This window comes from Hyperoodon ampullatus (genome assembly GCF_949752795.1).
Source record: "Hyperoodon ampullatus genome assembly, chromosome: 7".
Classification (NCBI taxonomy): domain Eukaryota; kingdom Metazoa; phylum Chordata; class Mammalia; order Artiodactyla; family Ziphiidae; genus Hyperoodon; species Hyperoodon ampullatus.
The window spans coordinates 95,571,516-95,584,579 of record NC_136920.1 but is presented as its reverse complement, the minus strand read 5'-3'; the positions used below and the strand labels follow the sequence as shown (position 1 = coordinate 95,584,579).

Here is a 13,064-nt window from a genome sequence, read left to right as displayed (position 1 = left end):
AAAACATTAAAAAATATTTTGTCAGGTTATTGCTAACAATAATGGACATGTATTGTTGAGCATTTAGTATGTAGGAGCACTTAGAATAGATAATCTTATTTATTAATATGTAATCTAACTTCATAACTTTATGAGATAGATGTTACTGCCAATATACAGATTAGGTAATTGAGCTTTAGGAGAGTTAAAGTAACTTGCCTAAAGTCACCCAGGCAGTAAGTGCAGACAATGGGAGTCACGCACAGGTCAGTCTAATTCCCAAGTCTCTGCTTTTAACCACTGTGACATACTGCCTCTAAGGCACTCCTCACGAAGCATGCTTGCAGAGGTGCTTTTCTTCTGCAGTTTAATTCAGCTAATTTCATATTTCCAAAGAATCAGTATCAATTGGTCTTTGCTGAACTTTGGTGGTCCATATTGAAAGCCCCTGGAAGTTGCCATAATAAAGCAATAATTCCAGGCAGAATTTTTACTTTTTTAAATTAAGAATTTGTTCATTTTTTTAGACTCACAGACGTAGAGAACAGACTTGTGGTTGCCAAGGGGGAAGAGGGTAGAGGAGGGATGGATTGGGAGTTTGGGATTAGCAGATGCAAACTATTATATATAGAATGAAGAAACAACAAGGTCCTACTTACAGCACAGGGAACTATATTCAATATCTTGTAATAAACCACAATAGAAAAGAATATGAAAAAGAATATATATATATATAACTGAATCACTTTATTGTACACCAGAAACACAACATTGTATGTCAACTATACTTCAATAAAATAAATTTTAAAAATAATTTGTTCATCTTTTTTTAAAATGTTTTTAATAACAAAAATAAACAATACGGTTTGATATATATCCTTCCAGACACGTAAAGTTTAAAAGTTTTCGAGCTTTATAAAGATTCTACTAGAAAGCCATTGGAAATTGAATTGAAATGAGTAAGAGGGAGAATTCTATAATGCAGTGCTCAAGGGTACAGGTTGTGAAGTTGAGCAGCCTTTGTTTGAATCCTGGCTTTGCTACTTTCTAGCCCTGACACCTGTGGTAAAATGGTTTTCCTCTCTGTACCTTGGTTTCCCCACCTGCAAAAGGGAGGTATTAATGGTACTTAGAGAATTCGTGTGAGGATTAAGTAAAATAATCTGGGGGACTTCCCTGGTGGCGCAGTGGATAAGACTCTGTGCTCCCAATGCAGGGGGCCCGGCTTCGATCCCTGGTCAGGGAACTAGATCCCACATGCATGCCGCAACTAAGGAGACCACATGCTGCCACTAAGACCCTGTGCAACCAAATAATAATAATAATAATAATAATCTGTGTGAAGAATTTGGAGTAATGCCTGGTACATTGTAAGTGTTCAATAAACATTAAGGAGTACACAGGAGATATAGAGAGGCAGTGTGACATAATGAGAAAAGCTGAGTTTGCATCCTGGCTCTACCACTTGCTGGCTGTATGAATTTGGGCAAATGCTTAACTTTTTTGATCTTCAGTGTCCTTATCTGAATTGTTGTGTATAACGATTAGAGATAATATGTGTAAAGTACCTGACATAAAATAAACACTCAATAAAAGATTGCTGTTTATCCATTATTGCAGCAATAATGGATAAACAGTTGAGCCACTAACATGGCATAAAATAATGTGGGGAAGAACTGCTGAATCACTTATAATCTGAAAAGTCTGACATTTGGCATGGAAGACTACCCAATGCAATCACAAGACCAGATTTGAATCTTGTTTCCATTATAGAACTAGAACTTTGGGTACATTTCTTAAACTTATCATCATTTTCTTCATTTACAAAATGGACATAAGCACAGTAACTGCCCTGCTTCCTACACATTTTTTTGAAAAAAAGATATAATTTACCATAAAAACCATAAAAAGCCACCCTTTTAAAATGTACAATTCAGTGGTTTTTAGTATTTCACGAGGTTGTGTAACCATCACTTCTCTCTAATTCCAGAACATTTTCATCACTCCAAAAAGCAAAACTCATTCCCTATTTCTCCCCTCCCCCAGTCCCTTGCAGCCCTACTTCTTGTCTCTATGGATTTGTCTACTCCAGATGTTTCATATAAATGGAGTCATACAAAGTGTGGTCTTCTGTGACCAGCATTTTTCGCTTAACATAATATTTTCAAGGTTCATCCATGTTGTATCATATATCAATACTTTATTCCTTTTTGTGACTAAAGTGTCCTTTTGTTATGGACACTTGGAATGTTTCCATTTTTTGCTTATTATGAATAATGCTTGTATGAACATTAGTGTACAAATCTCTGTGTGAATGTATGCTTTTAATTCTCTTGGGTATATACCTAGGAGTGGAATTGCTGGGTCACATGGTAACTCCATGTTTAACTTTTTGAGGAACTGCCAAACTGCTTCCCAAAGCAGCTGCACTAGTTCACGATCCCACCAACAGTGTATGAGGGTTCTAATTTCTCCACATTCTCACCAACACTTATTATTACAGCCATCCTAGTGGGTATGAAGCAGGGTTTTGATTTGCAGATCCCTAAGGATTAAAGATGTTGAGCATCTTTTTATGTGCTTATTATTCATTTGTTTATCTTCTTTAGAGAAATGGCTATTTTGGCCATTTTAAAATTGGATTTTTTGTATTTCCATTGTGGAATTTTAAGAGTTCTTTATATATTCTGGCTACTAGTCCCTTATGAACAACAGTTATTTTGTATATCAAACGATATAGTGGCTGTGAGAGCCTTATAAACTGCAAGAGACGTCGCAAATTAAACGAAGGCACTGACGAGCAGGGAAAGGACAGAAGCCAGCGGTTCTACTCTGGTGGTCGAGTTCGGCGGCCTCCCAGACACAGCCCGCGTTTCAGCCTGCGCGCACAGTCTTCCCACCCCACGGCGCCCCGCCCCCCGCCCTTTGACCCGTGCCGTTTCCGGTTGGAGACGTGGCTCGAGGCCGCCATCTTGGCAAGAGGAGAAGCGGCCGGCGCTCCTGTCAGGGGGGCAGCAGCTCCGGAGCGGCCGGTGCTCCCCTTCCCCCGACCCCAGCCCTAGCTGCAGTGGCGTCGGAGCTCGGGTGCGCCCCGCCACCGCCGTCGCCATGGTAAGACCCGGGCCGGGCCCAAGTCCCGGGTCCCGGCCTTGCTCGACCGCTCTCCCTGCTGCCGGCCTGTGCTGGGTCCAGAGGAGCCCCGCCCCGAGGGCCCGGAGCTGGGCGCTTCCCCCGGGCTCTGGGAGCAGGGTGGTCTTCCGCACCCTATGCCCGGCCTCCCGGGAGATCCGAGGGACCTGACTCCAGTCCCTCTGTGGTCGCGCCCACACCCCTCCCCCGCAACCAGCTGGGCACCCTCCTCTGCCGGGACCCGGGCCCTAAAACGGGCCCAGGGTTGTTGCTCTGCAAGAACCTCTTAGTGATGTCCCTTGGACCCCACGCTGTGGACCTGGGCGCTAGTGTCCAGCAGGTTCCGTGGGCACCTAGGCGCAGCAAGCTGGGCCTCTCGAGGGTTCTCTTCCTTTTGTAAAAACTCACCTCTCATCCCCGGTGTTCCGTAGGCCGTTGAAGTTTGAAATCTAAACCCATTAGTGTTCAGGACTTTTTTTTTAGTTTGTTTGAAAAGGACAAATAGAGGAAAGTTCGAAAGGAGGCATAGAACAGGAAGGAGTAACTTCTGACACTAATTTGTCGGACCCAGGTGTCCCAGAAACCTGCCACCTACTTCTGTAGATCTTAGGTGGGTCTGTTTTTCAGTGTGGTTGAGTATACACTGTGTATAAGAGCACTGGGAAAATGTGAGCCGAATTATCGATATCACAGGCTATCTGCCTTCAGGGAGCTTGTCGTTCGGGTGAAGTGAAATGTGAATGTGGCATATCGTAATCAGATATCTCACAGGAGGGAGGAGGGGTTTATACTCTGGGACCTGTTACTTGCCTTCAGTTGCATTATCTTTGTGTTCTCATCTACTGTTAAAATTAACGTGGGTGCGAGATGGGACACAACAGTGCTCAGTCCACTACCTCTTGCTTTCTCACGACGATTTGTGGATATTTATGAAGTAGGAGAAATTTTTTGGTTCCAAACAAGCTAGTAATTTTTTTTAAGTGCACTTTATGCCCTTCAGTCTTTTGAAGGACGTTCTTTTTTTTAATTCTCTTTTTGTCAGTAGATTATTAATTTGATATAAAGCATCTTCCTATACACTTAAGAGATGACAGTATAATTTGGTGCCAGTCAATAAGTTCTGTTCACGACCTTTTTAGATGAGAACTTGGTTGGTGGGGGGGCGATTCATGCTTGGGCTTTAAACCACTGAAAGGTTTTCTTCAGCTTCAGGCATATAAATTGCATCAAGTAGGTTTACCTCATAAAACTTTCATGTTGGACATAAAATTTCCCAAAACTCCTTTCTTCGTTTCCACTAGGAGGCTTAGTATTTGGGTAGTGATTTTTAAACTACTTCCTTTATACATCCTGGATGTACCTATAGTGCATTTCAGAGTATATTGTAACATTAAAAGCAAAATTAAAGTCTTGTATTATATAAACGAAATATAGATTAATCTTTACAAAAACCTTGTTTGTTGAAAAGTTCTTGGAACCTCATACTATTTTTTTTCCTAGTACGATTTTTAATTCATAGATAACCAGAGGGATGGTCGAGCCCTAGGTGTTGAGTGGTAAATACAAAAATATAAATTTTGCATATTATTTGGACATGTGTGCATATACATACAGTTGTGTCATGTTTAAATATGCATATGTTTCTGAATTACTTGGGACTTGGCATGATCCAGATACCTACAGATTTGTGTACTCTGGATAACAACTTAGTACATTCTGTAAGACATTATTAAGTATTTTTCTGTGTAATGTTTTCGGGTTCTATTCCTTTACAAAGAGATCCCTGGACAAAGAAGGGTCCAAATAGGGTAACATTTTGTAAGATTTCTTGGATCTAAAAGTTGTATCCAAACTTCTGAAAGTTGATTTTTCCTCAACATTTTATTATAAAATTTTCAAACATGTAGGAAAGTTGAAAGAGCTTTACAGTGAACACCCCATGTAACTAACAGCTAGATTCTGTAATTAACATTTCACTATTCTTGCTTTATCGCGCATCTAATGATCCATTCATCCCTGTAGCCATCTTTTTTTAAAAATGTGCTTTAGGGTAAGTTGTAGATATCAGTATGTAAGTGTTGGTTTTTGAACAATAAATTTCCTTTAGCTTTAGTTACTGAAGTTGGTGCAAAATGTCCTACACTACAAAGTCTTTCTAGAGAAATAAATGAACAAATGGAAAAACAAATGGCCTATGATGACTTTGTTATAAAATGAAGTACAAAAAAAGCATCTTTTGATTTGATCTTTTTTTCTAGCTTTCTGCAAATCAATGAGAACATGTTCTTATTTTCTTAACACTTGTCAGATATCATTATAGTCAGTTCTTTTTCTTAGTAAACTTATATTTGAATGAACTTGATATTAAGTCTCATGGTAGTCCTAATCTGTAAAATTTTTACTTATCTCCAGAGTGCTGTTCTCCTATTTACTAAGTATAGGCAAGGAGTAAATTTACTGTAGTGATCACATTAAATATAAATGATCACAATATGTTCAGTTCCCAAGAGTCATTTAGAAAGCTAGATTTGGGTTTGTATGGCTGGTCTACACATGATGAGGGCCGGGGGAGACTGAAATCCTACACAGTAATAACAGTTCCCAGTCGGGGAGTTATTATTGTTTTGGTTTTTCTTTTTTCTTTTTCTTTTTCATATACAATACAGCAGCTGCACAGCTATTGTATTCTTTATGTATTTTTTTTTGATTGTTGTTTGAGAGGAGAGTGAAGAATGAAAATGATTTTCTTGAGTTTCTTTTGATTTACCATCTTATTTATTCTCCAAATAGAAGGTACACTGCAGAAACTGAGAACAATGTCCTTTTATTTTTATACTCTACAGGTTTTTGTTTTAGAACAGAAACTTGTGATGAGATTAAAACTCTCACTGAGTTACTTCAGGTTTTGGTTTTGTATGTGCTCTGTATTTTATTGTAATCTTCCCCCGATTTGATTTTATCTGTAATGACTTCATGCATACAAGAAAGACGAAATGGTTCTCTATGACAGTTGTAGACGCTGGCCTTAATATGATCATGAATTATATATATATATATATATATATATATCATCATTACAGTGAATTACGAGGAACAAAGTGACTGGCTAATTCTGGAAGTGAGGAATACTGAAACATTTAGAGGTTCAAGGAAGTCCTTGACTTTTTTCTTTAGGGAATTATGCGTATTTATGCTGAATTACTACCTGTTATGCTTGGACCTCTATCACTAGTGGGGATGAAGAGATGATATGGCAGCTATCTGACACACGTATACTATACACACACATGATTTGTTTTGGTTAGTTTGCCTTCTGGCAGCTTAATATTAATGTAAAGTATGGTTCCAAGGTTTTTGTTTTTGTTTTTTTATTTAACAAATTTAATCAGTTATACATATACATATGTTCCCATATCCCCTCCCTTTTGCGGTTCCACAGTATTGATAGTGGGACTTCCTTGGTGGTCCAGTGGTAAGAATCCGCCTTCCAATGCAGGGGACGTGGGTTCGATCCCTGGTCAGGGAGCTAAGATCCCACGTGCCACGGGGCAACTAAGCCCATGTGCCACAACTACTGACCTCATGCTCCTCAACTAGAGAGTCCGCGTGCCACAAATTACAGAGCCCATGAGGCGTGGAACCCACGGGCCACAAGTACAGAGCCCAGGCGCACTGGAGCCCGTGCCACAACTAGAGAGAGAAAACCCACATGCCACAACTAGAGAGAAGCCCGCGCACCAATAAAAAACCCCAAAAAACCAAACTATTGATAGTTACCACTGGAGCAGTGGGTGTGAAATGGAGGTATTGCACATTTTCTGTTGCTGTAAAGTTTTCAGATGCTTACACTTATAGAATCTTAAAGATGCAAAGGCACTTTCACATAAACCTCTATTTTCACATAAGCTAACCTCTATTTTATTTTATTTTATTTATTTAAAAAATTAATTTATTAATCTATTTTTGGCTGCCTTGGGTCTTCGTTGCAGCGTGCAGGCTTCCTCTAGTTGTGGCAAGCAGGAGCTCCTCTTCATCTCAGTGCACAGGCTTCTCATTGCGGTGGCTTCTCTTGTTCCGGAGCGCAGGCTCAGTAGTTGTGGCTCACGGGCTCTAGAGCGCAGGCTCAGTAGTTGTGGCGCACAGGCATAGTTGCTCCACAGCATGTGGGATCTTCCCGGACCAGGGCTTGAACCTGTGTCCCCTGCATTGGCACGCAGATTTTTAACCGCTGTGCCACCAGGGAAGTCCCTAACCTCTATTTTAGGGATATTTCAAGAAACAATTAAGTGACATCCAAGGTAACATAATTAGTGGCAGAGGCAGAACAGAAACCTAATTCTCCAGGTTTCTTTACTCAAGGAACTTTCTGATCCATGTAGTTAAAGCTGGGTAGCAGAGTGTTGTTATTTAATCCAAAAACAAATGACAGTATATTCAAAGCATTTTAAGTATTATTAAGAGAAAAGTTGTCTGACAAAGTGTAACCTAATGAGAAATTTTATTTTGTTTTTTTAAACAGTCCTGAAGAGATCATCTACATAACTTCTGGACCCTCAGTTTTTGTATCTATAAAACGATCAAGGGCTCTTGAAAGTTTGTTTTAGGTCTAAATGCTCTTTTCCAAAAATGTAAAAAACAAGTAAAATAACTGTATAGAGAATCATACTTATTCACTCTTCCACAAAGAAAATCAGATCAAATTACAGTAGGAAAAATTAACCTACCTTTTAGTATATACTATTTTTTTTTTTAAAGGAGATGTTGGGGGTAGGAGTTTATTAATTTATTATTAATTTATTTATTTATTTATGCTGTGTTGGGTCTTCGTTTCTGTGCGAGGGCTTTCTCTAGTTGTGGCAAGCGGGGGCCACTCTTCATTGTGGTGCGCGGGCCTCTCACTATCGCGGCCTCTCTTGTTGCGGAGCACAGGCTCCAGACACGCAGGCTCAGTAGTTGTGGCTCACGGGCCTAGTTGCTCCGCGGCATGTGGGATCCTCCCAGACCAGGGCTCGAACCCGTGTCCCCTGCATTAGCAGGCAGTTTCTCAACCACTGCGCCACCAGGGAAGCCCCTATATTATTTTTTAATAATTCGTAAACATTTATGTGAAGGGAGGCTTAATTATTTAAAGGCATTTAAGATGAATGTTAATTTAGGGTAGGTTAAATTTATCTTGTTTCGAGCTAACCATACCTTCCAGCCATGTTAATAACTGTGTTAGTAACATGGATAACAGTGAATAGAAACCTGTGTCAGCTTTGTGGATCCTGTGCTTGTGGTGTCTTGGGTGTTTTGAGGTTTAGAGCCATGCTTAGTGTTGGGCACTTTGGTCCTACTTTGGGAGCCTTATTCTGCTTATATCTGGATAGTGGAGTGTCTCAAAGAGAGTCCCAGAGTTCTCCTTGGGACCTACTATTTTATCCTACTGTTTCTTCATCTTTACATACTCAAATTCCCTGATTCATCAAAGCATAATTTAAATGCTGTTTCTTCCATCAAGTCATCAGTAATCTTGTGAGCTAGAAGTAATTTCTTCCTCTGAATTCCTATAGCACATTACTTAACACATTCTGCCTAGTATTACAGTTATTTATGTTTGTGTCTTATCCCTATTAGCCTGCTGCTGCCTTTTTTTTTTGTTATAATCGACATATAGCATATTACTTTCACGTGTACAACATAATAATTTGATATTTGTATGTATTGTGAAATGATCACCAAAATAAGTCTAGTTAACATTCATCACTATACATAGTTACAAAAAAATTTAGTTTTTGGGGGATGCGAACTTTTGAGATCTTACTAGATTTCTTAAGAATGCCAGTCTTACTGATTTCCTCATAGTATTCCCAGAGAGCATCTAGTGTGTATAGTGGGTGTCCAATAAATAATTATTTAGTTAATTCTTATAATAATACTGCTAAAATGGAGTTTGCCACTGCCTATAATTATCCTTTGACCATGCCCAATCAATAAAGCAAAGTGGGTGAATTGCCCCTCTACATAGCGTACACCTTTCTGGTTACAGGTTGCCTTTAATTTCCCTTTCATGTCGCCTTGATGTTAATTTTTACCTAAACTCTGTATGGTATGGAGGTGTTTTAAATTCCAGCTGCCTAAGAACTACCCTGAAACATACACAAATTGTTTCTAACAGGCTTATTATTATTAGGTATGTTAGACATGGGCTTTGTATTAAATCAGCATATTTATATAGGTCTGAAGGTTTGGTCTGAGCATCCTTTCTCTGCGAAGACTTTTGACTTCAAGTATTTAAATTGTGCTGTGCTTAGTATCTTTACTGTGGCTTATTCTGTTCCTTCAAAACCTCATAAAAGTCTAAGGCGGGGTACCATACTTCTTAGGACTGTGGTTCTCGGCCCTTTTTTTTGGTGAGGAGTGCCTCTATAAGTATTAAATTTATGATGTGCTCCTATTAGTAATATTTCTCACTGCATAAAGTGATTCTCCATGGGTCTTTTGAGAATTACTACTCTAGAGGATCTATGAATTCTCTGACATTATATGTAAAATTTTGTGGGGAATCCATTTGCATTATTTGAGTATTAAAAACCTGCCAAACCCATAAAGGTAAAAGTCCATTGCCTTGAAGTGACAAATTTTTTAATGACATGCATTTCTTGGCAAGTTTATTATTAATAATGGTGCTGTTTTACATTGTGTGTGTGTTTTACGTTTACATATTTTGTGGCATAAGTTGTATAGCTCTGGCTTACAGTTTTATTACACTCATTTGGTCCTCATAATAGCTTGTGAGGTAGTCAGATGATGCTCCATTTTCTCAGAGAGGAAACTGAGGCTAAGAGAGGTTGAAACGTAAGTTAAGTCAGACAGATAGTAAATAGAAGAATAAAAAGTAGAATCCAAATCGTCTCACTTCCAGTCATTTAATTTTCCTGGTATGTTAACTTGGTTCTTCACAAATTTAGAACACTATTTCTAATTCACGTAGTCTTTGGGAGAAGGAGAAACCAATGTGAGGTGATCCCAAATATAAGGGAATTCCTCATTTACCTGATGAGAATATTAAGAAAAGCTTTTCAGAATATAAAACTTCTAGGACTGTAGCACAAATAGTTAAATATGTTCTTAAAGTATTTAGTAATTTACTTATACATACTGTTAAAGTTACATAAATAAGATTTTAATTGAGAAATAATTCCTTTTTTCTGTTCTTATATTCATGAAACAGTTTATCCAAATTCTTCACAAGCATCATCATCACTAGGTCTTCTTTTTGAATTACCAGTTTTTTAGAACTTTTATACGTTGAGTTTTTTGATATTTGACACTTTTCAAATTCATATATTATATTGATACTTTTGGAAATTTTAACCCATTTGTATAACATTATGACAGTTGATTTTAAAAGAAATATTTTGAGGGAATTCCCTGGTGGTCCAGTGGTTAGGACTCTGTGCTTTCATTGTCAAGGGCCCGGGTTCAATCCCTGGTTGACGAACTAAGATCCCGCAAACCTTACTTTATTTGGATGTACATGTCATACAAAGCTTTAGTGAACCAATACAGAGACATACTTGCTTATCATATTCACAAGCTAAAGCAGCAACTACCTTTTTCTTTTTTCTTTCTTTTTTTGCAGTGGTTGAAGCATGGTTTGGTTGAAACATGAACCTCATGATAAAAATTAATGTGAAATCAAATTTCTTGAGTATCTTTGGTTTTAGTCTTCAAACAAGTCTCTAAGTCTCTTGCCTGGTGATAATTTTAGGTCAATTTCTTCTCTTTCGGGATTAAGGTATTATCATTATGTGTGTACCAAAATTACAGGAGTCCTTGCCCTTATTTGAAGAAATCTTTCTTTATCTTACACTATTAATTTAAAGACATAGATGGGGGACAGTGTGGGGAATATAGTCTATATATAATATCTTTGTATAGTAACAGATGGTAACTAGATTATCATGGTGATCATTTTAAAATGTATAGAAATATCAAATAACTATATTGTATACCAGAACTAACATTGTGTTGTAGGTCAGTCATACTTTAAAAATAAACAAACAAACAAACTCAAAGAAAAGAGATCAGATTTGTGGTTACCAGAGGCAGGGAGTGGGGGGAGGGAGAACTGGATGCAGGTAGTCAAAAAGTGCAAACTTCCAGTCATAAGATAAATAAGTACTAGGCATGCATTCAACAGTAAGATAAATATAACTAATACTGCTGTATCTTATATATGAAAGTTGTTAAGAGAGTAACATCACAAGTTCTCATCAGAAGGAAAAAGAATTTTTTTTCTATTTCTTTTTGGCTGCACCGTGCGGCTTGCGGGATCTTAGTTCCCTGACCAGGGATCGAACCCAGGCCCTTGGCAGTGAAAGTATGGAGTCCTCTAACCACTGGACCACCAGAGAGCCCCCTTTTTTCTATTTCTTTAATGTTGTATCTATATGAGATGATGGATGTTCACCAAACTTATGTGGTAATAATTTCATGATGTATGTAAGTCAAATCATTATGCTATACATGTTAAACTTTTACAGTGCTGTATGTCAATTACATTTCAATAAAACCAGAAGAAAAAAATGAAATTAAAGACATGGAATCACCGGGACTTCCCCGGCGGTCCAGTGGTTAAGACTCTGCCTTCCAACGAAGAAGGCGTGTGTTCAATCCCTGATTGGGGAACTAAGATCCCATATGCCGTGGGGTGTGGCCAAAAACTTAAAAAAAAAAAAAAAAAGACATGGAATCACCATGAGGTACAATTAAAATATCTCACATTTTTATATGTTAATTTTACCTCAGTAAAGCTGAATTAAATAAAATTCTGTGGCCAACAACAACGAAATAGTAAAGTTAAAGACATGAGGTGGGAGATTTCCTTTGAAAAGAATGGGTCATAACCTTGTTGCATTTTTATTCTTTTTCTGGAATCCTTTACTCCCCTCAGTATATCTTCTTGCCTCATGCCTGGGTGGTAGCAGAAACCTCCCAAGTAGTTGGTGATAGTGAAAGATACATTTCTTAACTACAAAACTGTTTATTAAAAAAAAAACCCAACTATTTATTTATTTTTAAAATTATAAATATTTTGGGGAAAGTGACTGCTTTGGGACTTTCAAGCTAGCTTATTTGCCACTCTTGAAGTAACCAACTGTAATTTTATACTCTATACCTCTCTGTATGTCTAAAGTATTTTCTTATCTTTTTAAAAGGATATAACTTACAAAACAAGATTCTTCCTGAGAGTATTTATTTATGATGCAGAACTGCTTTCTTTTTTTTAACTTTTTAATTCTATACAATGTAACTTTATGCTGGAATAATTAAGGAAATTTTCAATATAGAGTTGATAGACTCAGGAACATAAAATTGTATAACTCCCTTAAATGAGCTTCTTTCTAAACTTGCAGTTGTTATTTGGGAAATAGAGCAGTTGATAGCATTATTCTTGAGATTTCACATGAGAAAATTTGCCTGATGTTCATTGGAAGCAAATCAATCAGTAAAAATACAAATCTGTTTGGTAGAGGGAAATTATTTGTGCAGGATATAGATCAAACACTTTTTCAATATAAATTGTTTTTACCTAGCTGCTTGGAAATAAGCGCGATGGTAATTATCTCCCAAATACGCTAATGACCTATCCTTGATGAATAAGGACATTGTGTTCTCCTATAATTATTATAAAACTGTATTGCTGTTTTGAAACTATGAGAATATTTATTCAAATTGACTAACTTGTTTTTTCTTCAAGCTGCTCACCTCTAGAGGACAGGTTTCTGTAAAGCTGAGAAGCCTGACCAGTAGGATGTTGACATTTCAGAGGTTGTATCCTAGGATTGAGGCTTCCAAAATGTGTAAATAGTCTTTTTGTTACTTGTCCTTGTGAACTTTTGGGTTCCTGTGCTGAAGAGACTATTAACACTGTACTTAATATTCTTACTACTCTGCTAATGGCATTTGGT

General features: G+C 37.8%; 1 pseudogene across 1 annotated transcript in view; it reads left to right on the top strand.

The window, feature by feature from the left end:
* The window catches only part of LOC307055662 (trehalase-like), a 424,950-nt pseudogene that overhangs the window by 341,929 nt on the left and 69,957 nt on the right, over positions 1-13,064 (top strand). The window lies entirely within an intron of this gene.